Genomic DNA, 24,051 nt, shown 5'->3' with positions numbered 1-24,051 from the left:
GCAGTCGCTGAGGGCGGAAACCACTGTTTGGGAGCCGCTGGCGGTTTAACTGTTTGTGTTGCTGGTGCCGAGGAGGAGGAGGCAGGAGGGCCAGAGCGCGCCCCACGGCGCTGCTATTCGTGCTTAGAGCCTGCTCGCTGGGGGCGCCCGTCAGAGGTCCCTGCGGAACCCTGAGCTTATCAGGCTGCCCCTGGAGCTAGATTTTTAGCCGGTTGCGGATCAGACGTCGGCCTCTTAGGCTCTTGTCTTGCTTCTCTCCCTCTGCATATTTCAGACGAACCGATGGGCCCGTCTCAGAAGACACAGCCCCCCGAGGCCTGTGAGGTCCTTGCTGCGCACCTGAAATGATTCACTCAGGACCCTTCCTTTCGGTGGTGTGCGCATTCATGATGCTCTAAGATCCAAAGTAACCGTAAGAGTGTCAACGTTTCTTTGTCTCCCACAGCCTTAGATGTGCTCCCTCCTCGGTCTCAAGGCTACAGGTACATCTTACTCACCTTAGCATTGTTTCTTAAAAATATGACCTCCTCCAATCAGTGGGTTCAACAATAGGGCACAGTTAACAAATCACGTAATAAAATATTACACAGCCTTGAGAAAAGGTATTTTCTAATATGAAGTGAAAAGAGCAAGAATCAAAAGCTCACAGAGCAACGGATCTCACTCGGAGTGTGGTCCCCAGCCCACAGGCAGCCGGCTGCAGCGACATCTATAAACCTGATGGAAATGCACATTCCCCGGCCCGCCCAGACCTGCTATCAGAGACTTGGGAAGTGAGCCCACACCAGTGCATGTCTTAGTAGCCAGGTGAAATTGATATAAGTTAAAGTTTGAGAACCACTGATACAGAGCATGGATTCACATAAATATGCAGAAGATATATACGTGGATAGAAAATACACAAAAAGATACAACGGTTTTCTCTCTGACAGGATTATGGGTGCTTTTTGCTTTCCCCTATTTATCTTTTGCATTTTTGAAAAATATATATCCTACTTTTTCTAAAATGAGCATACCTTTTGTATTTGGAGGAAAAAGGAGCGAAGTTATGAGATATTTGTCACATGTGTATCATGTCAACTCATCCCATATTAGCATTTTCTTCACTGTTCTTTAATTTCTTACTCTGACAAATCAACCTCCCTGTATTTTCTTTGATAAACTTTCTCAGCCCCGCTGCCTATTTACTGACTTTCCCACCCTTAGGTCTTGAAGCCCCTGCTATTAATAATAAATAGCATTTCGGAAACTGTCCAAAGTTTCTATGCCTAGTTTGTCATACATAAGTGAGCAAATTGTTGGGGTCTTTGAAGGAGGATATTTCTTGTTGTATCTATTTAGAGGTTAATATATTTTTATGCACAATTTACATTTCATTTGGATTAATTTTTTTTAAACAACTTGACCCTTCTAATTTCAAGGGTTCATTTACAATTTACAAAGTAAGCACATATAGTGGATTTGCATTTTATACAGGGGGTTTAAGTTCTAAAATCAGCAATTAAATGTCACAGATGACCAAAATCGCTCCCTGTCAGTAACAGTAGCATAGACTGTTAAGCCCTGGAACTTAGCTAATCACCTGAGTACTAGCTAACATGGTTAGGGGCTCTGTTGTGCAAAAACGTCCACCTTTCTTCTCCAGAATCACTTCGCGCTGTGAGGTGCTCACATCATGAGAGGTTCTCAGAGTCAGAACCAGCTGAGGAAGTAACAGGCTTTTCCTCCTGTCTTCTACTCATTTTTCTAGGCAATGACAGATGAAATGGCCCGAGCAATTTATTTTGGAGGGTTTGTTTTCTTTTGTTTCGGTTGATGGTACATAATTGCACTTGCCTGAGTCAAAGGTGCCTCTGGTATGATTTCTGTGCATCTCTGCAGGACCTCCTGTTGTGCCTAGGCTTCCTTCTCTCTTCCCTCGTCTCTCTCAGATGTTCTCCAGGCAGGAATGACTCTGACCTCTCCCCTGGTATTCGGATCTTACCCATCTTTTAAAATCTTATGCAAGTGCTGCCTTCTACACAAAGCCTTTCTGATCTCAGTACAAGCTAATGCTTCCGTGCTCTGAATGTCTCTGGGACGTTTATCACTCTTTATTATATTTACATTTGAATACATATGTCTTAGCTTGCCCAGAAGGTGCTAGGTTTCCTTGAAGGCAGAATCCATGTGTCTTTAACACCAATCGTGGCTTTGAATCCTAGATCTGCCCTTTCTAGGCAATCTTAGGCAAATTAACTAAATCCCACTGTGCCTCCGTCCTCTTCTGTAAAACAGGGATAGTCATAGTACAGACCTCTGAATGTTCAAGTGAGCATTAACTAGGACACTGTGCTCACGGTAAGGGGCTATCACAATCTCCCGCACATAGAAAACCCCAACAACTGTTAGCTGCTCCTTCTCCTGTTCTCTTTTGTGATCCCAGTAGTGCATTTGTGTTCCATAAGCATTTGTTTATGGAATGTATGAATGAATGAATGAATACCATACAAATTCATACACACTGCTCTGAATTCTCAGTGCTCGACGGGGGGTTTATACTGGCCATCTATCTATGAATCCATTATAGAACTTAATGAACCAGTGACTTTCTTTTATTCCCAAGGCAGGTGTGGGGTGCATATGGGTAAACTTTCTGTCTTGAGAAAGCTGCCACCAACCATCTCGTTTAAACCTCATCGAGCTCGGATGTTTTCATCCATGAAATGGGAATTATAATGCTGATCTGTGATTTTGCCTGGATACAAGGAGAACCCGGAGGAGGACGAGGCCTTCAGGGGGAAATTTTATGAACAGGGACTGTTTGGGGGAGTTTGAAGAATCAGAGCATGACTTTATAAATTAGCATATTTCAGTTACACAGCTTCCAATCACATGGGACTCTAGATGTCGCTCAGTGAGGGCACAGGGCAAACCCAGCTGCTTTTTGGGTTCGTCAAGCATCTCAAGTTATTTCTCAGGAGTTGGGGTTTGGCAAAGTCTGAAACCCACATTGCCAAGTCCTTCTTTCCCCCTTAATTTTTAAGCCCATGTGTATTTTAAGGGAAATTTAATCCGTATGTTTCTGTTTCCTTTACACTTAACTCATAAAAATGGTTTGTCAGAGCAATTTGATGTCCTAAAAATCTTTGGAGCCTTTATAATGATATTTTTTAACCTTTCCCCCCTCCTTAGACACAGGAAATTGCGTTTTGTTGTTTTTTTTTTTTTTTAAGAAAATGAATCAAACTGCAAGTCCCAAGGTCAGTATTGATGGGTCAGATACCAAGCTCGAGAAGCTATGCGTTTGCAAAAATGACATCTTCCCTTGCTGTTCCTGCAGGGCTCTGAGGGCAAGAGAAAGATCAGTTTCACAGGCAGATGGCAATAATCGGCAGGGTGTTGTGATAGAGTCCTCAGGTATCTGACTGTTTGTCCATCAGGCTGAGAGCCCCCTATCCGTACTTCCGAATTGGGAGGTCTGCTCCTCAGATTTTGGGTCCCTCCACCTTAATCAAATCCCAGAGTTCAGCACCGGAAGCTCATGCACACAAGCAGTCTGAAAGAATTGAAACCACTAATTCTAAAACACGGTAATTGTTTTCTAATCTAGTTTTCCGCATCATCCCTAGAGAGAGAAAACAGGAGCCAGCGGCATGTATCAACAGCCATAGGAAGTGTTCTCACAAAGTTTCATAAAGATGGCATTCCTCCAGAGTTAGTGGGTTTGCTGTCATCAAAAGGGCTCATATAATCCCCAGACATCCACAGCACAGGCAGAAATGAGCCATGCATTAGTGTCGCACCTCGGCCATGAGAGGGACTATCTAGGCTTGTTTGACCTGCATCAGATCCAGATTTGTCGCCTCTTCTACCAATCAGCTTGAGTTAAACTCTGGTCCGGCTCCTTTCTGGCAGCCTGCTCACTGCTGGATTGGAGTGCCTCTTTCTGGACACGAAGGATCACAGAGTCTCCCAGTACACAGCATATAATAATGTAGGACACAATCATAATGGCTCAGTTTAATTCAAAATGCCCTAAAATGCCGGCTTACCTCATCCCACTTTCACCATATGACATTAGAAGTGGGTAATATAATTAATGGCCCAACCTGAGGCTTTCTCGTGCGGACTTTTCTCATCTCTCAAAGTTACAGGTAAGAAGTCCCGTCAAGCAATGCCCTGATAGCTTTGCCATCAGTGCAGAAGAGCTGAGCTCGTTAGATGATGAAGATTCAGAGTTTTGAAGGACTTCTGTCTACACTGAGCTAGCTTGCCAGTAGATGTGCGGCAGTGAAATCCTGGATCTGGGTGGCTGAATGAAGGGTGAAGGAAGGGCATGTCTACAGACCACGAACACCAAACCTGGGTATTGAAACTGCATATTGCTTTTATTTTGGGTCTTGGATGAGAACAGGAAACACCTGACAGGAAGTAGCCAGTCTTGGAAATTCAATGAGTCAACAGGCCTTATGGCTATAAATATTTTCTACAGTTGAGAAGTTGTAGACAAGGGCCCTAATCAGAAATCTGGCACTCTCCCACAGCCGAGGCAGTGGCAAATGCATACAAATTGTATTTTATAAATTAACTGCTTTGAGCCAGGCCCCAGATCAAATGTTTGTTTTCCTTCACTGAACTCACATGATAACTTTGTAAGGTAAGTAGGATTATCCCCATTTTACAGACAAGGAAAGTGGGGCCCCTAAACATACTTATTGGAGAGATGAAGTAAGTTGTCCAAATTTATAGTTAATGGAAGTGTTGAATTTCAAACACAAGTCTTTCAAACTCCAAGGGCCATCCTCCATCATTAAAAGAAAAACACCTTTGGGGGCCCCTGGGTGGTTCAGTAGGCTGAGCATCCGACTTCGGCTCAGGTCATGATCTCGCAGTTGACGAGTTCCAGCCCTGCGTCGGGCTCTGTGCTGACAACTCAGAGCCTGGAGCCTGCTTCGGATCCTGTGTCTCCCTCTCTCTCTGCCCCTCCCCTGCTCATGCTCTGTCTCTGTCTCTCAATAATAAATAAACATTTAAAAAAATTGGAAAGAAAACACCTTTGTGTGATTTACAGAAGTTATCGATATCAGTATAACCTATTCAAACATACGGAAATAGAGAACTGAGTTAAAGTCCCTCATAATCCTACTTTCTCCCAAGATAACCATGTTCATAGCACAGAGTACATTTTTTTCCTATTTTTTTAGTATATACTACTAAACCTAGAGACATACGTATACATTTTTTATACAAAAAAATTAGAACTGTTCTAGAACTTGCTTTTAAATTTTTTTCTTGAGTATCTTTCTGTGTCAATAATACCTATGCACCAGATCCTTTTTAATAGTTGCATGGTATTTCATTATGAGGATTGTCATGGTATATTTAAATCTATTGAATATTTTTTTTTCCAACTTTTGGCAACCAGAAGCAATGAAATGTGCACTGTTTATATGCAATTGCACATTTGCGGATGGATAACTGCAGGATAATGTCTCTGGAATGGATTTGTTGGGTGAAAGAATTCACAACCCATGCTCTGTCTACTCTACAAGACCACTTGCTTTGGCTCGCTTTGGCTTCCTTTGGCTTTCTAGTTCCTTTGATTGCTGAGTGAGTTGCATACCAAATTTTCAGACAAGTAACTTTATCTTTGCCTTGTCACTGCTAGGGAATCTGAGGGCCAACAATTCCATTAGATTTGAGCAACAAGCAAACAGTCCAACTCTGAGGCAAAAACAGCAGATTTCTGAAAGTATCTTTTTATTCAATATTACCTTCAGTAGCTACTTACTGATTTTTAATTTTGTGCAAAGCCCTGCACTAGATCCTGGGTAAGCAGTATGTCAGGTAACATACCCTCACGCCACTAGAAAACTTGTTTGTACAAAATCTCTCTGCCCTTCTGCACCAGCTTGCTGCCCTCCAGGTAGACATAGGCACGGTGTTACCAGAACCGGTCCTCTGTGCTTGCGTCTGCTTTCATACCACAGAAGCACTGATGGAGGTTAAATATCAGACAACTGAAGCAGACTATTTTCACAGCTGATCAACTTTTTAATCATAAATATTATTTTTAAGAGAGAGAGAGAGAGAGAATGCAAGCAGGGGAAATGGGCAGAGGGGAAGGGAGAGAGAGAATCTCAAGCAGCGCAGAGCCCAGTGTGGGGCTTGATCTCACAACTGTGAGATTGTGACTTGAGCCGAAATCAAGAATCACTAGCTTAACCAACTGAACCACCCAGGCGCCCCTAACTAAACTTTTAATTTGGTGGGCACCTGGGTGGCTCAGTCGGTTGAGCGTCGGACTTCGGCTCAGGTCATGATCTCACAGTTCATGGGTTCGAGCCCCGCGTGGGACTCTGTGCTGACAGCTCAGAGCCTGGAGCCTGTTTCAGACTCTGTGTCTCCCTCTCTCTCTGCCCCTGACCCACTTGCATTCTGTCTCTCTCTCAAAATAAATAAACATTAAGAAAAAATTTAAACTTTTAATTTTGAAATAACTGTAGGTTCAGATGCTATTGTAAGAAATAACACAAGGAGATCCCAAAGTTTTCTCTGATTATAACATCTTGCATCTTATGACAACAATATCAGTATCAGGATACTGATATTGACACAGTCAAGAAACAGAACACTTCTAGGGTGCCTGGGTGGCTCAGTCGGTTGAGCATCTGACTTCGGCTCAGGTCATGATCTTGCAGTTTGTGAGTTTGAGTGCCACATCGGGCTCTGTGCTGACAGCTCAGGGCCTGGATCCTGCTTCAAATTCTGGGTCTCCTTCTCTCTCTGCCCCTCCTCCACTCATACTCTCTCTCTCTCTCTCTCTCTCTCTCTCACACTCTCTCTCTCTTTCTCTCTCTGTCAAAAATAAATAAACATTTAAAAAATTTAAAAAAAAAAAAAAACAGAACACTTCTGTCACCACAAAGATCCTTGCCGTTGCCCTTTAGTTTTATAACCACACCCACTCCCTCCTTAACCCCTGACAACTACTAATCTCTTCTCCATTTTAATATTTTTGCATTTCAAGAATGTCCTATAAATGGAATAATACAGTATGTAACCATTTAAGACTGACTTTTTTTACTCAGCATAATTCTTTAGAAATTTACCTAGGTTGTCATGTGTATCCAAAGTCTGTTCCTTATTTTAATTTTTTTTTTTTACATTTATTATTGAGAGAGAGAGAGAGGGAGAGACAGAGCATGAGCTGGGGAGGGGCAGAGAGAGTAGGAGACACAGAATCAGAAGCAGGCTCCAGGCTCTGAGCTGTCAGCACAGAGCCCAATGTGGGGCTCGAACTCACAAGCCATGAGATCATGACCTGAGCCGAAGCTGGACGCTCAACCGACTGAGCCACCCAGGCGCCCCAGAAGTCTGTTCCTTATTATTGCTGAGTAGTATTCCATATTATGGCTATTTGTTTAACCATCTTTCCATTGAAGAATATCTAGTTTATTCCTAGTTTGGGGCTATTATAAATACAGCTGCTATAGACGTTCGTGTACATGTGCCAAAACTAGTCTTCATCTCTCTAAGATAAATGCCTAAGTAGTGCAATTGCTGGGACATAGGTCATTTGCATGGTTAGCGCTTTAAGAAATTCCCAGTTTTCCAGAGTGACTATACCATTTTACATCCCCACTGGCACCATGAGTAATCCACTTTCTCTGCATCCTTGCCACCATTTGGTGTTGTCACTATTTTTTTATTTTAGCCATTCTGCTTGGTTTGTAGTGGCCTCTCATTGTGTGTTCCCCTAATGGCTAATGATGGTGAGTATAATATCATGTGTTTATGGCTTATTTGCCATCTGAATATCCCCTTTGGTAAAATGTCTCTTTATATCTTTTGCCCATTTGAGAATTCTTTGTGTATTCTGGATACCAGTTCTTTGTCAGATACGCGGCTAGGAAATCTCTTTCCCCATTCTGCAGCTTGTCTTTTCATCCTTTCACAAAGCAAAATTTCATTTGGATGAAGCCCAGTTTATCAGTTTTTCATTTTATGGAGTGTGCTTTTGGCATCAAGTCTAAGAACTCTTTGCCGAGTCCTAGATCCTGAAGACTTTCTCCTCTGTGTTTCTAGAGGGTTATGGTTTACATGTTACATTTTAGCTCATGATTGTATCAAGTGTGAGGCTTAGGTCAAGTTTCTTTTATTTTTTTTTTCTTTTTTCCTTCTTTCCTTTTTTTTTTTTTTTTCTATAGATGTTTATCTGCTTCAGCACAACTCATTGAAAGGCTATCCTCCCTCTGTTGGTTACTTTTGCAACTTTGTCAGAGGAACCCAGTTGGGCATATTTGTGTAGGTTAGTTTCTAATTTATTTATTCTGTCCCATCGATCTATGCGCCTCTCCCTCTGCCAGTACCACACAGTTTTCATCACTGCAGTTAGATAATAAGTCTTGAAATTGAGTAGACTGGCTCTTCCCAGCTTAGTTTCCTTTTTCAGAATTGTTGAACGTACCCTAATTCCTTTGCCTCCTACCTATGTTTTAGAAATATCTGCCCTCTACCTACAAAAATTCTTGCTGAGACTTTGGTAGGAATTGTATTAAAACTAGATGTCAACTTGGGGAGAATTGGCATCTTGACTATGTTGTATCTTCTAATCCATGGATATGTTATATCTCTCCATTTATTAAGATCTTTGATTTTTTACATCAGTGTTTTATAGTCAGCATACAGATCCTGTACACGATTTTTAGACTTATACCTAAGATTTCATTTCTAGGGCAAACTGCAAATGGTATTGCAGTTTTAAATTCAGTGTCTATACATTTATTGCAAGTATACAGAAATACAATTAAGTTTTGTGTGTTCCTTTCGTATCCTGTATCTTTGTTGAATTCACTTACTAGTGCTAGGAATCTTTTGTAGATTCCTTGGCACTGTCTATGTAGATAATCATTTTGTCTGCAAATAAGGACACTTTCAGTTCTTCCTTTTGTATCTGTATGTCTTATTTTCTCTCCTTGCTTTACTACATACACTTCTTACTACAAGAACTCCCAGTACTGGGGCACCTGGGTGGCTCAGTCAGTTAAACATCTGACTCTTAATTTCAGCTTAGGTTATGATCTCATGGTTCGTGGGTTTGAGCCCCATGTTGGGCTTTGCACTGACAGTGCGTAGCCTGCTTGAGAGTCTCTCTCTCCCTCTCTCTGCCCCTCTCCACCTCTCAAAATAAATAAATAAACCTTTAAAAAAGTTAAAAAAAAAAAAAAAAAAAAAAAAAAAAGAATCCCAGTACTGTGATAAAGAGGAACAATGAGAGCTGACATCCATGATGTGCCCCGGATCTCAGGGGGAAAGCATTCAGTCTTTCAACATTTACTATCATGTTAGACATAGATTTCTTGGTAGATATTCTTTATTAAGCTGAGGATGCTCCCTCTAATACTATCTTTCTTAGAGTAATAATCATGAATGAGTGTTGAATATTGCCTAACACTTTTTCTGCATCAATTGAAATGATAATGTGAGGTTTTTTTTTTTCTTTAGTCTGTTGATATGATGAATTACATTGATTGATTTTCAAATATTGAACCAGCCTTGCATGCCTTGAATACATGCCACTTGGTCATGGTGTATAATTAATTCTTTTATATATTGTTGGATTCTATTGCTAATATTTGGTTAATGATTTTTTTTTAATTTTTTTTTTCAACGTTTTTTATTTATTTTTGGGACAGAGAGAGACAGAGCATGAACGGGGGAGGGGCAGAGAGAGAGGGAGACACAGAATCGGAAACAGGCTCCAGGCTCCGAGCCATCAGCCCAGAGCCCGACGCGGGGCTCGAACTCACAGACCGCGAGATCGTGACCTGGCTGAAGTCGGACGCTTTGGTTAATGATTTTTACAATAATATTTATGAGGAATAGTAGTGTGTGGTCTTATTTTTGGCACTGTCTTTGTTTTCTTTGCCAGGGTAAATATTAGTTTCATAAGATGAATCGGGATGCATTCTCCCCTCTTCTATGTTCTGCAAGAGATTGTGTAAAATTGGTGTTAATTTTCCTTTAAATATTTGGTAAAATTCTCCAGCGAAACCACCTGGGCCTGGAGATTTCTTTTTTGGGTGTTTTAAAATTATGAATGAATTTCCCTAACAATTAAAGGACTATTCAAGTGACTTGTTTCATATTGGCAATTGCAGTAGTCTGGGTTTTTTGAAAAAGTGGTCTATGTCATCTAAGTTGTAAAATTTCTATTTGTAGAATTATTCATTGCATTTCCTTATTATTCTTTTAAATATCTGTAATGATAGCCCCACTTTTAGTTTCTTTTTTTTTTTAATGTTTATTTATTTTTGAGAGAGACAGGGACAGAATGTGAGTGGGTTGGGGCAGAGAGAGAGGGAAATACAGAATCCGAAGCAGGCTCCAGGCTCTGAACTGTCAGCACAGAGCCTGACGTGGGGTTTGAACTCACAAGCTGTGAGATCGTGACCTGAGCCGAAGTCGGACACTCAACCCACTGAGCCACCCAGGCACCCAAGCCCCAGTTTCAGTTTCTTATATGACCTACACAAGTTTCAGGAAATGTCAGCGGAAATATTAAAAGGCCACTGTATACATTTACATTCAAAATTGAGTTTATATTTATTCAAAATGAACTTGTTTAAAGAGCTGAATCTTCAGAAAAATGGTTCTGCAAGAATCATCAGCTGTAGATATACTAAAAAGGATATTTCAAAATTATAAAAAATTTATCTAATTATTATTAATACTTCTAAAATACTCTTAACAGGTCCAGTAATAACTGTATCAACAGAAAGATCCTCTCAAAATCAAAAATTATCAAAAAGTATCTATGATCTTGCATTTGCCAAGAATAAGCTTAATAACTGATTTGCTTTCAGTTATACCAACTGAAAATAAAGTTACTAAAATTATAAATCTTGATGACCAAAAAAAAAATGAATTTCCAGAAAAGCAAGCTAGAAAAATCTTATGGCCAATCAAGAGCACGTTAGCAAAATGTTATTATTGTAAAATATAAAAATTTGACACCAAAATATTGTTTTTTGTACGTTGATGTTATTACCCATTCTTGGTGTCTTACTCCTAATCCCAGCCATCCTAGCTGCCAGGTCTCTGGCCTCCCATGGTCCTCCCTGAAACCTTTTTCCCTGCGGGTCTCCAGTTATATAGCCAAGTGTATCCCTACCTGATCACCCACTGGGAAAGTCACTAGCTTTCAACTTCCTACCTCCCCAAACTTCTATCAGACCGTGTCACTCAACAAACATTTGTAAATCATCTGCCATGTGCTAGGCACTCTTCTATACCCTGGGGTATTATACCTCTTGTTCACCAAGAGGTGGGCTCCCTGCCCCTATGGAAAACATAGTGTAGAAGGAGGAGACAGAGAAAGACCAGGAAAGGAAATACTAATTACAAATTATGGCTGGTGCTTCTAGGCCCAAAGGTGTTGAGATAAAGACTCATGGGGTTGAGGGCGGAATATTTCCTCCATAAGGAAATGGCATTTAAACCAAGATCTGAAGTGTCAAAGAGAGCCAGTCTTGTGACACGGACAAATGGAACAGTATGTACAAAGGCCTTGAAGAGAGCCCTCGTATAGAGCCATGCAGATTGTTCCTGGTACAAACAGGCCTGGCCCAGTGGGTAAAATGTTGGTGACATTCAGCCAATCTCTGCTCTCTAAGCAGTGGGTCACAGTGAGGGGGAAAAGAAGAGCTTTGCTTTTCTTATTCTCACAAAGACATCACATGGGCTAGTAGCATGGGCTTGGTCCTTGGGCTGGAGCCTGGGTTCACATCCTGGGATCTGCACCTGGCTTCCATATGCCTGTCCATAATATGGTCTGTGCTTGGTTTTATCTATTGAACAACAACAATGCAGATTTACATGGCATTTCTATTCACCTTCTCATTCAGCCTTCCATTCTATCTCTGTAAGGTAGCTAGAGCAGACATTTATTTCTTTAAATTTACATACAATAAAATGAATAGATTTTAAGTGTTTGGTTAGATATGTTTCAATAATTGAATACACCCTCCTGACAACCTCAATCAAATATAGAACATTTCCAACATACCCGGTGGTTTCCTTCTACTACCATCCAGTCAGCTATTCCCATTCCCCAGGCCTAGGCAACCACTGTTTTGATTTCTATCCCTATTGTGATCAGTTTGCCAAATATCTTCACAGACATGCCATCATGTTGTAAATATTCTATTGTGTCTGGCTTCTTTTGCTCAACATAATGTTGTTGTGGTGTTGGTGGGTTTTTTTTTTGGTTTTTTTTTTTTTTTTTTTTTTTTGTGATTCATTCAGTCACATTGTTATGTGGCTCCATAGTTCATTCCTTTTTATTATTGAGTGATATTCCATAGAATAAGTATAGCACAGTTTATGCATCCATTATTCTATTGATGACATTCCAACTGTTTCCAGATTGGTGATTTTGACCAAAGCTGCTATAAATATTCTTGTACAATTCTTTCTGTGGGTATTTCTTTTCCTCTCTTTTGGATAAAACCCAAAGCAGAATTGCTGAATCATAAGGCACGTTGTATTTAATTTTGTAAAAACTTGCCAAACAGTTCTCTAAGGTTATTATACCGTTTCACACTCCCATCAACCATCTATGTGCGTTCCAGTTGTTCCACACCCCCACCGACATTGGATGTCTGCCATTCTCGTGGGCATACACTGGTATCTCATGGTAGTTTTATTCTGCAATTCTCTGATGACTATTCAAGTTGAGCACCTTTTCGTGTGCTTACTGGCCATTTGTAAACCTTCTGTTGTGATGTATCTATTCAGGCCTTTTGCAGGGTGACTACTATTAATTCCATTTTTTACATGAGAAAATTGAGACTCAGAAGTCAGGTGACTTGCCAGAGCTTCACCGCTGACAAGTAGCAAACCTTTTATCTGCGTCTCCTGACCCTCACTGGCATTTCATTTCCAATATCCTAGACTTTTTCCTGCAGTGGACCCGAGAGTTCACCTTCCTTATCTGCCGCTTTCAACAGCACCTTGAACCTCAGGGCCCACCAGGCAGGGGTGCTGCAGATAAAGGTACTGGTGTGGAGAAAGGAAGAGGGGAATGATTTCAGGTTAATGGAAAGCAGCAGTGATTCTTTTTCAGGCAGAGCTCAAAACCACTCCTGTCTAAGCCTGGGGTCTTTGTGTGACGCCTGATGCCTTCTCACGCAGGAATCTACTCTGTCTCAACCACTCAGTCCTGCCAAGCTCAAAATAAACTCTTCTTGTTCAAGGACAAGTGTGTTTCACTAGGTTACATGTAACTCTTTTCAGCCTGTGTGGTTTTGTTTCAGTCAGTTAAAATAGCCACAATTTCTCCTGTCCATATGCCACATTGCACTAAATTAATACTTGGTTGACGAAGTGTAAATGCTCCTAAGCACTTGATTTTCTCACTTACATATCTGGAAGAGATGGTGACTATGTAGCAAGGGTTGTGTGTGTGTGTGTGTGTATGTGTGTGTGTGTGTGCACACGTGTGTTCATTTGAGAAGGAAATGCATTTTAGAGTGGGACTGTTACAGAAAAATCCCTACATTTCCTTGATGTCGCAGGTAAATCACTTAGCATAACTAGCTCTGGTTGTGTTTGATACACTGAGTTCGAACGTTGAGGAACGGAGACATCAGCAAGGTTTTGTGACCTCCTTTCAAACCAGGAGGAGGCTGACCTAGCTAGGCGGGCAGCACTGATGGAGAGTGCTCGTTGCAGTCCTTTTAATCCTCTCTGAGCAAAGTCTTGGATTTTCCCCCAAATACTGAATGAAGTGAATAAGCCATTGAGCCTCTAAATCCATTCAATGCCTCCCTCTCCTGCGAGGTGCATCCGGCAAGTCTGACAATGCCATAGAAGAATTACTTTGAGTACTTGGCATATGCGGTCCTTGAAAAAGCTCTGCACTGAGCCATCTTACAAAGTGACCGGAGCACCCCATTCAGCCCTTCATGGGCCTGCTGTCATGGGGGTTCAGACTCTGGGACGGAGAGAAGAAAGGGAAGTGGGACAGAAGTCTGGAGACAGAAGAAGTAGGCCAGAAAGAAAGGGGCTGTGCCAGTGTCTGCAAGGGAAGACGGGAATAATAGAAAAGGGGCTAAAAGTTAACGGGGTGAATCTTTAAAGCCTTCTTTAAAAGTACTGTTATTACAACCTCTTTAACTTTCCTTTTGATTCTTCCTCTGTTTTTCTTTCTTCTCTAATTCATTAAATGCCTTTTTGCTGCTGTGTGCTTTAGGTCAGATGCTTCTGGAATTTGTATGGCAAACCTGATCTGACATTGTTAGGAGAAAGGGGAAGAAGTTTTCCCTTTCATCAGAGAGTAATTTGAATGGATAAAGTGCCACTTGTGGTCCAGCGTTTAAGTGACATTGTAGACTCCCTTTATAATTGCTGGGTCTTACAACCCAGGATAGGTCTTCATGACTGTGTTTGGATGTGCAAAGATGATGAACATCCTCACTTCTCCTTTACTTCAGTATTTTGAATTCTCACCATGATTAGTGACAAAGAATTCTCTCTTCTCTACTAAGATTTGGTGTCATGAAGTCATGGAGATAAATTATTTGTCAAATTGGTGGGGTGTTTCTGGTGGGGCTGGGCAGGTGAGCAGGTTGGCAGGAGACTGGATCCCAAGCCAGACACATGGGGATCATCTAAGGAACTCTCGGGCTAGAGTAAATAAAGAAAACCTAGAAAAGAGGGAGGACCTCTTGAGATTTATTTATCAGCTAACCAAGGGCCAGAGGACCCTCTCTGACATTCGGTCTAGGGGTCTAGAATCCAACTGAAACCTGAACTCAAACTCCAAAAAAAGTTTCCCCAGATGAGTTTATGAAAACCTATTGTTTATGAAAACCTATTGCCCAGGAGACAAAAACAAATGAGGGTGGAGAGAGAAGAATTTGCTCTACAGCTTGCCTGACCACCAGAACTACCCAGATTACTCATGCAAATCACTCCCCACTGAGTGGGGCCACCTCAGGTAATCAAAGGGTCCAGTGCTCACGTGCAATGTGGTAAGTGCATGAAGAGAACCAGTCCCACCAACAGCAACATCTTGTTGGTTTTATCCAAAGAAAACATGAATAGATATAGGATTCTGTTAGTGAGTGAAATACACCAACGTTCTTTTTTATTTTTAAAGCAAGCATTCTTGATAAATAACACCTGCTTAAAGCAGATTTCATTGCACTAGAGGAAAAGAAAGTTCATGCATGTTGGTTCTAAAGCATGAGAACCTATTTCCGATACAAACTGAGAAGCTGGGTAGAAATAAAGCATTTTGTCTTTGTGGCAGGTGTTCTTTTATGTGCTATGTGCTCTAGTGGCCTTTTGATATCATAGCATATTAGAGCTCGGAGTTGCTTCAAGGTCATCTAGTTTAACCTGCTCAATTAAGAGAGGAGAAAGCTTCAAGTTGTTTGGCTTCTTTTTTGTTTTGTTTTGTTTTGTTTTGTTATGGGTTTTTTGTGGTTTGGGTTAAAAAAAAGCCAAGAGAATCTTTGGGAAGATTCCAGTTGATGTCAAGAGACACTACCTGTATCACCCTGCTTTGGCAGATCCTTCCGCAGAAAAGAACAACTCAGGCTGCCTCCATCTTTGACTCACAGGAGAGGTGTAAATCCCACCCACGTAGTTAAAGCTCTCTTGCTGGACTGCTGTTTATTTTGAGGTTAACAAAGGCTAAGGAAGCCCATTGTGAAATGTTTGTTTGGAGGGCCAGAATCTAAACTTGCACTCCTTGTCATGGTCATTTTTTTTAAAGAAGATGACAGATGGGAGCCCCAGGAAGGGACACACTCCAGCCATGCCAGGAATAAGGGCATGCTTTTTGTCGTTTGTTGCTGTTATTGTTGTTTTCCATGTGCTTCTCAGGATATCAGGTTTATTACCGTGGCTGGGGACAGGGCTGAGAATGTTGTGGACGGTATGACAATGACTTCCTTCCTGGTGTGTCCCTGAATGGCCAGCACAGCCAACACATAATCAGACAATCTACAGCCACACTGTTGCTGCTGACAACTTCATTATGCCCGTGATATTCAGCTGGGTAATTCATTTCCCGAGCGTGGCAATAGCTCCTGATATGCCTAATGGGTTGAATGTAATTTTGTAAGCTTTTGAAGATGAATGTCTCCCCTTGTGCTTTGCTATGCCCTAATATGGGAAACAATGAGAGCTACCGTTAGGAAACAGCATTGTAGTGTTCGACTTTTTAGTGCAGGTTGGGTCTCTAAACTACAAAAGCAGGAAACATTAGTGATTGGCATGATACAGTAAATGTGGGTCACTTAACGTCCCTTATAATGGCTTTTTTGCCTGCCTCTGCATTTAACCTTCATGTGGCCGGGGCATCCTACAAAAATAAGATGGCCTTGCCCAGGATATAAAATGAGTTAACTAATAGTTCCGGGGGTGGTGTCAGCTTTGGCATGGGATGCCTACGGTCACTTACCAATGCGGCCCTAAAATGGAAGAACCGTATGACAAACAAGAAATGTGACCTGTGCAAGGTTTCCAACACCCAAGCTGCAATTTCTCTTTTAACCTACGGGCAGAAATATAAAATGCATTCATATGAATTCTCTTTAATTCAGTTCCGCTAAACGTATGTATGTACTGAACATCATCTAGCATACACAAGGCCCAGGTCATTGAGCTGAGAAGCCAATTCAAAAGTTAGGATGGTATGAGTCTTGCCCTCCTGGAGGTCTCGGTCCAGGAAAGTGGGGCCACAAGTAACTCTAACGAAGGTAGACTATGCCGTGAGCGCTAACATGGTTCCAAATGCCACAGTGAGCACAGAGAAAGATACTCGTCCCTTTTGGGAACGTAAAAAAAAGTTAAGATGCCATCTCTGAAGACTTCTGCCTTCATCCACCAGCCAATCTGAATTCTTTCGAGAGAATCCAGTCTCCTGAGAATCTTCACTTGAGTCAACTTCTTAATTTCTGAGAGTCAGGACTCCTCATCTTATGTAATTTCTCAGTGCTTCTTGGTCCATCATTTATGATGATCAGTTCCAAGTATCCCAAATGAAAGGGGGGGGGGGTCAACATAAAAATAGGCCTGAGAATTTCTCAGCTTATCCTTTTATCCATGACCATACCTGTTTTCCTGACTTTGTAAAATTGTATCCTACCAGGCAGACTCTTATTAGCAGCCAGCAGATAGAGACAGATTCTGTGCTAATACCTTTTAACTAAAGATATTTTTGATATTAAGATATTTTTTTTATGGAAAAAGGAGAAGGAAGAAGGGGAGGTTACAGAGGAATAAGAGAAAGAGGAAGAGTCTGCCTAAAACCCAGAGGTCATTTATCCTTTGGTACTTGGCCTCATCAACTTGTCCACTTTGACTTGTGTATTGAGCACTTACTTTATGGACTCCAGTTTTCATGCATCCTGGTGAAGATTCATATGTTTTGATGGGCGAGTATACATGCACATAGGTCTTGAAACCACTTTGAAACCATGAAGTCTGCCGGTTGCTTTATTGTCCTGATCTGAGCAAACTTTCTCTGAATTATGAATGTATGAATTATCAAATCTTAGGGTATTAATAATTTCATTTTTAAATTATTTGAAAATTCTGCTGAACATTCTTAAAGTAAACGAAGACCCCCAAATCATCTTTGGCTTCCAGTTGCAAACAAAGACCTCCCTCGAGGAAATGGCCAAAATGAATGTTGCGAATGGAGAGGGGTCCCAAGGTCTCTGTGATGGCGCATCCCCCTCCCAAACAACCCACTGGAGTCCAAATCTCACTCTCCGAAGGCATGATGAAGATCCAGTTAGTAGCCCAATTATGTAAATGCTACTCTTCATGATAAAACCCAGTGCATCAAAAAATGTAGATGGCCTTGGGGATGGTTGTAAGTGACCTGTGCTAATTCCTCTTGGAGAGATTTAGGTGAATACTGCCACCTATTGATAGGTGAAATATATGCCACAAATTCCTACTCTGACCTGACAGCATGCTAATACGAAGAGATCTCATTACTCAGTTGGCCAAAACCTTTTTAACAGCCCTAAGTTTAAAATTCTTTGCTTATCTGTGATGAAAAATAACTTTGTTATGCTAATTTAAAACGACTCACAAATTGTATTTCTGGTAAGAGGCAAAGGAGTGAGGTACAAATGCCGTGAGCTTTGCAGTCAGAGATCTGGGTTTGAGTCTAAGCTCAGCCTCTGAATACACAGAAACAGGTTAATTAATCTCTCTGAACCTTAGTTTCAATAAAAAGTGGATAATCCTCTTCGTAAAGTGTGAGAATTCAGTGACGTCGCTGCATGCCACACAGGAAGAGGTGTTTGATAAATGGCAGCATTTGTTACTATGTTTCCACCAAGCTATTGAAGTTAACTATTTGTGATGCAATGACTGGTAATATGACAAACCACATCACGCATCAGACTCTGGTGAACTCTTCGGTGCGGTTCAATTATCCTTTGGCAATGCTCCTTGTCTCGCATAGTACCTTTGACATTCAAAATTAGGACAGTGTGAACATAAATATTAGAACTTTAAGTGTGCCAATTGAGAAAATGAGGATAAATGGGCTTCATTACCAAACGTCTCCTGACTGCCCTAGAGGATCTATGGGGCTGAGCAGATAAAGAATTATGATAAAACTTTGGAGCCAAGTATAAATGGGGCTTTGTGACCTGCTGGATAGGGTTGAGGCTTAGGACCAGACCTAGAAGGTTCACATTCCTTCCTCGGCGTGGTGTGGGGGATCCCGGGCTCACACAGACAATAGGGGATTCATAGCTTGAGAATTCTAATGACGGCTGAAAGGAGGGTGGCAGCCAGAACAAGAAGACTTTTCAGAAGCTCGGACCCTGATTATCACATCGGTGCTCCGGCTGGCGAGAGGCTGGCGAGAGGCGGCATGAAGCTGTTCTTGGAAAACTTTCAGTGAAGTGTTTGTAACCTCCTTAAGAGAATCCCATTTCTCAAAAATGCAACACTGGAAAATCTCACATGATTAGTTCCGATAAACACTCTGTCATCAAATCACGGCAGAAGTCACACGGCCCATCTCGTTTTGGAGAGTCTTTTCTGAATGTCATGAGTCTGGTCTCCAAGACTTAGAGAAAAAAAAAAAAAGAGTTTCTCAGGATATTTTGGGGCCTTTACTTTTCATCTGAAAGGTCAACTAGTGCTTAAAACAAAATAATCAAGAAATAGCATGCCTATGAACAGTTTGCACCTTTTGAAAAGGTCTGCTTTGGACTGAATAGCTCCTGCCTTCCCCCACCCCTGTTTCCTTTTTTCTTTGGGGCTTAGTAATTGCAAGGGAGGAGGAGGAAGAGTTTTACATTCATTACTAACAACTTCGCACATAATAAGCATGTTCAGATACACCCTGGGGTGTTAGTTTTCTTTTCCTATTTTTTTTTTTTGTCTCCTTTTTAGCAGCTTTTGATAAGTAGCACATTTTATTTTTGAAAAAAGAATCGTTACTGAGCGGCCTCGCCCTAAGGAAGGTCAGGAGATTAGGGAGCGGAAGTAGGCTGGCCAGACTCTTTGCTGACCACAGTAAGGGATTGCTGCTTTCTTCCCATAATTTAATTTTGAGACTCCAATGAAAAGGCACCCCTAAAAAAAAAAAATCTTTGCTGAAAAAAAAAGAGTGAAAAATCGTTAGAAAAAGGTCATCAAAAAGTGATCAATTTAAATTTATGTCTTCCAAACAAACCACACGGAACTAACCGCAGGGCAGACATGCATCTGCGGTGATCTATGGACGTTCTCAAAATATGGGCATGAATTTGCAGGAGAGAGTGGACATTACTAGCTTCTGATGTTGGTGGGCCTTGGCCTAGTTTCACAAGTATTCTGAAATTCTCAACGTTGCACTTCACAAATCAGGGAAGAGTCCACTAAAAAGGAACCTTTGAATTTAACTGGCTCTGCTCCCTCATTTTCCATGTGGGAAAACTGAGACCTGGTGGAGAGAAAGTAACTCGCCCAAGGTCACTCAAGGTCACCCAGCTGGTGAGAAGCAGCCTGGGGACTCAAGCTCAATACTCCTCATCCCAAACTGGAGTTCGCTCCACCAGGCTCAACAACTCTGAGATGGGAACCATGTCATGGGGAAGTCCTCTTCCTGGGGAAACTCTGTACCTGTTCCCCTACACATGGCCCTATGTGTCGCTGGCCCATCTGTCACAGCCTGAACTAACTACTTTTACAGATGTTGAATGGCTTCTTCAGAGCAGTCCAGGCACCCACATGGGGAGCATGGGGAGCATTCCACATGGCTCCCAGGATTCGGCCTCCTGCTCTTTTCTCTATCTTCAGAATGTGCATAGACCATGACTTGAATACCTATATTATCTCTGTGTTTGTGCACTGGCATTGATGGATTGTCGCCATCATCTGCCATCGTGTAGGTTGAAACTTGAAAAGTCAACCTCAGCTTCTTTCTTATGCTCACATCTTCCTCCGCTCTTAGCTACACCACGGACAAGTCCTGTAAGTTCTTCCAGAGTGCACCCAACTTTCAGCTCCCAATCTCCTTTTCCATAGACCCTCGCCATCAATGTCTTCCTGCTTCCAGGTTCTCAGTGCTTTGGTCCCGGGTCCATGATGGCTAGAACAGAGGGATCTTAACCCTCATCCCTGAAATTCTCCTGCTCAAATCCCTGTCTCCTGTAGGAAAAAGCCCAAACTCAAACAGAACATCCACGCACACCCCAGTTTAGCCCTGACCTCTTTCTGCAGCCCACATTCCATTAGATCTTCCCATCCACATTTACTCCAGCCCAACTGGATTACTGGTTGTTCCCTAAACATGCTAGGAATTCTGTGCATTGACTCCATTTCCCTCTCTTCTTTTCAACCTCTAGAGGTCTTCATTCTGCCAGATCCAGTGCAAATGCAAACCTCTCTGTGAATCTTCCCTAAGCATCCCATAAGGAAGTACTCATTCTCTCTCACTAACTCAATCCCCTTTATCTTTGAAAAGATACCTCATCATCTTTGTTCCCCACCTCACCATAGTGCTTCATCCAGTGCTTTGCATAAATAAGGTGTTTTTCTTCATATTTACTGAGCACTCAGTACCTGCTAAACACCAGCTTGGGCAGGGGGTGTAAGGGCTAGAGGAGGAAAATACAAATGAATTAAAATGTAATCCCTGTCTTCGGGGCACCTGGGTGGCTCAGTCGGTTAAGCGTCCGACTTTGGCTCAGGTCATGATCTCACGGTTTGTGCGTTTGAGCCCCGCTTCGGGCTCTGTGCTGACAGCTCGGAGCCTGGAGCCTGCTTCGGATTCTGTGTCTCCTTCTCTCTTTGCCCCTTCCCAACTTGTGCTCTGCCTATGTCTCTCAAAAAATAAATAAATGTGGGGCGCCTGGGTGGCGCAGTCGGTTAAGCGTCCGACTTCAGCCAGGTCACGATCTCGCGGTCTGTGAGTTCGAGCCCCGCGTCAGGCTCTGGGCTGATGGCTCGGAGCCTGGAGCCTGTTTCAGATTCTGTGTCTCCCTCTCTCTCTGCCCCTCCCCCGTTCATGCTCTGTCTCTCTCTGTCCCAAAAATAAAAAAAAAAAAAAAAAAAAAAAAAAAAAAAAAACGTTGAAAAAAAAAAATAAATAAATGTAAAAAAAAAAAAAATTTTAATGTAATCCCTGTCTTCAAAGGAGCTTCCATCAGTGAGACATGTTCACAAATAACCTAAGCAAGTGAACTAACAGTGGGGGTAGAATTGGGTGGAGGGGTAGTGCTGAGTAGGGAACAAACATGCTTAGTGTTTAGGTATTATGATATGGGTTGGGGGTATGGGAGAGGGAGGGAAAGAAAACGCAAAGCTGTTTTCAAATTGTATCTCTGTGCTGTGGTCATTATTAGAGTCCTGTCTAGGTCTGGCCAATGCAACCCATCCTTCCCCCAACCCCAGACTAATATTCCTAAAACAAGACTCCAATCATTCAACTCCTTGTTCAAATGTTTGCTATTGAATGAATCAAGCATCAAATAATTTCAGGCTTATGCTGGGCCTGATGGAGAATACGTTTGTAGAGATGAGACAAAGTCTGGGAAACAACTGGAGAACAGAAAGCAAGAACGTGCTTAAAAGTGCTGGGTGCAGGCGGGGGACAAACTAAGTGTGTGATCACTATGGGCTGAGATGATCGAGAAAGGATAATCAGAGGAGGGGAGACTTCAGTGGATTGCCACCTGGCAAGAAAAATGAGATGTACTAAGTGAACTTTAGGGTTCCTTTCAATTCTCAGACCCCTGTTATTCTTTGAAATGGTTTATTCATTCATTCAACAAACACATGCTAAGCACTTCAACAAAACACTCGCTAAATATTTATTGAATGCCTTCTATGTGCCAGGAACTCTGCCAGACTGGAAATAGAGCAGTGAATAAAAGGCTTTGCACTTAACTCCTACAGTAAAATGGGAATGGCTGTTGGAAAGCAAGTTAGTGCAACAAAATGTGATAGATGTCACGATGGGCAAGTATAAGGTGCTCTAGGACCACGGTGTGGGGACCCTAACAGCCCAAGAGCTTGAAGAGTATCCCTGGGAGATGATGTTTAAGCCAAGGCTGCAGCGCTGTGCATGAGTTAGCCAGACAAAAGGGACTTAAATGTTCAAATGGAAGAATATCCTATGCAGAATTCTCGAGTTGAGAGACAGTACAGCAGGTCCACAGAACTGAAAGACATTTAAACGGGCCACAGCATGGGGGGTGAGTAGGGAGGGGTCAAGAAATGAGTCTACAGAGGTAGGCAGAGCCACACTATGGAGTATTTTGCTAAAGGTGTGGGAAGGAGTTTATACTTCATTGCTAAGCTTTTTGGTGACATTAAAGTATTTGGCACAGTGTGCCACAGTGGCACAGCTACTAAGTACTTAATAATACACATCTGTTGAAGAGTGGATTGAGGAATGAATGGATGAATCCATGCAATGGACATGGGTGCATGATAATGACTCCGTCTGGAGCATTTGCTCCCGGACGCGAGGCCGCTATTACTAAGGCATCATCTCCTTAGGTTTGCATGTCCAGCTGAACTCATGACCCCTCTCAGGCAGCTCCTAACCTTGGTAGAATTACCCAGTCACCTGGCTTTCCCCAGCATATGGAATTGAAGTAAATCTGCATTAAAGTCAAAGTCTTTTTAGAGATAAGGGTAAAGTTTTACCTGGCACTAGTTTAGGCTTAAGCTACAAAAGCCTGACTCTTTTCTTAATCCTTGACGAAAAAAATAGCCTTCTAGGCATGAATATTACCAAATTAGATTATTCATAGTAATGCTTCATGGACAAATAAATCTAAGGAGAGAGAGGAAGAAGAAGAAGAAGAAGAAGAAGAAGAAGAAGAAGAAGAAGAAGAAGAAGAAGAAGAAGTTGTTTCAGAGATTTTACCTTCTAAGTGAGAAAAGGAAAAGTTAAGACAATTGTGAAAAGTTAACCTGAGCCCCTCCTTTGGAAGGTTTTAGGAGTTACTGAGCCTTGCCTTGGATCCCATCCCCAGAGCTGCCATGTGTCAGAGACCCGTCAGCCACCACAGTGAGATGCTGTCTCTAGAAAGGGGGAGATTTTCAGGAATACGAGAGGTCATTCCGAGCATTCTAATTAATTACAAGGCCAAAGATTAACATAACACCCTCTTATTTATAACCAGACTTTCTCCTGATTTGCTGCAGAGTCACATTCAAAATTTGGGAGTTGATTTGGGTCCAGGTATAAATAACATACCAGAGTCAGTGCCCAGGAGAAGGGTCCAAAACTATTTCTGAAGTCATCATAACAGCTAAGCTTTCATTTGGCAGAGAGAGAATTTGAAGAGATCTTTAGAAAGATTCTTAATGCTGTTGCTAGGGACGTCGGTGTGTGTGTATCTCTGTACGGAGTGGGGGAGGGGTGGAGGAGGCGGGGTTTAATATGTCCTCTCAATCAGCAATGTCTGTCTAACATAATAAGTAGCCTGTGAAGGTCATTTGCCATTTTATTTCAGAGAGAAACATTAAAAATGCCTAAATAAGCAGCTTTCTAGGAAATTCATTCTGTGTGTTTCATTAGTC

The 24,051-nt window shown here is 41.9% G+C and overlaps 1 protein-coding gene across 1 annotated transcript in view; it reads left to right on the top strand.

The window, feature by feature from the left end:
- Window positions 1-400: 400 nt before the first annotated feature.
- Window positions 401-24,051, top strand: part of ANKFN1 (ankyrin repeat and fibronectin type III domain containing 1) — a 174,278-nt gene continuing 150,627 nt past the window's right edge. The window contains exon 1 of the mRNA XM_060646482.3: window positions 401-482. The gene's annotated coding sequence lies outside the window, so the exon portion shown is untranslated. The remainder of the gene's footprint in view (window positions 483-24,051) is intronic.

Source organism: Panthera onca, chromosome E1 (genome assembly GCF_046562875.1).
Source record: "Panthera onca isolate mPanOnc1 chromosome E1, mPanOnc1 haplotype 2, whole genome shotgun sequence".
Lineage (NCBI taxonomy): Eukaryota > Metazoa > Chordata > Mammalia > Carnivora > Felidae > Panthera > Panthera onca.
This window is presented reverse-complemented; position numbering and strand designations above follow the sequence as displayed.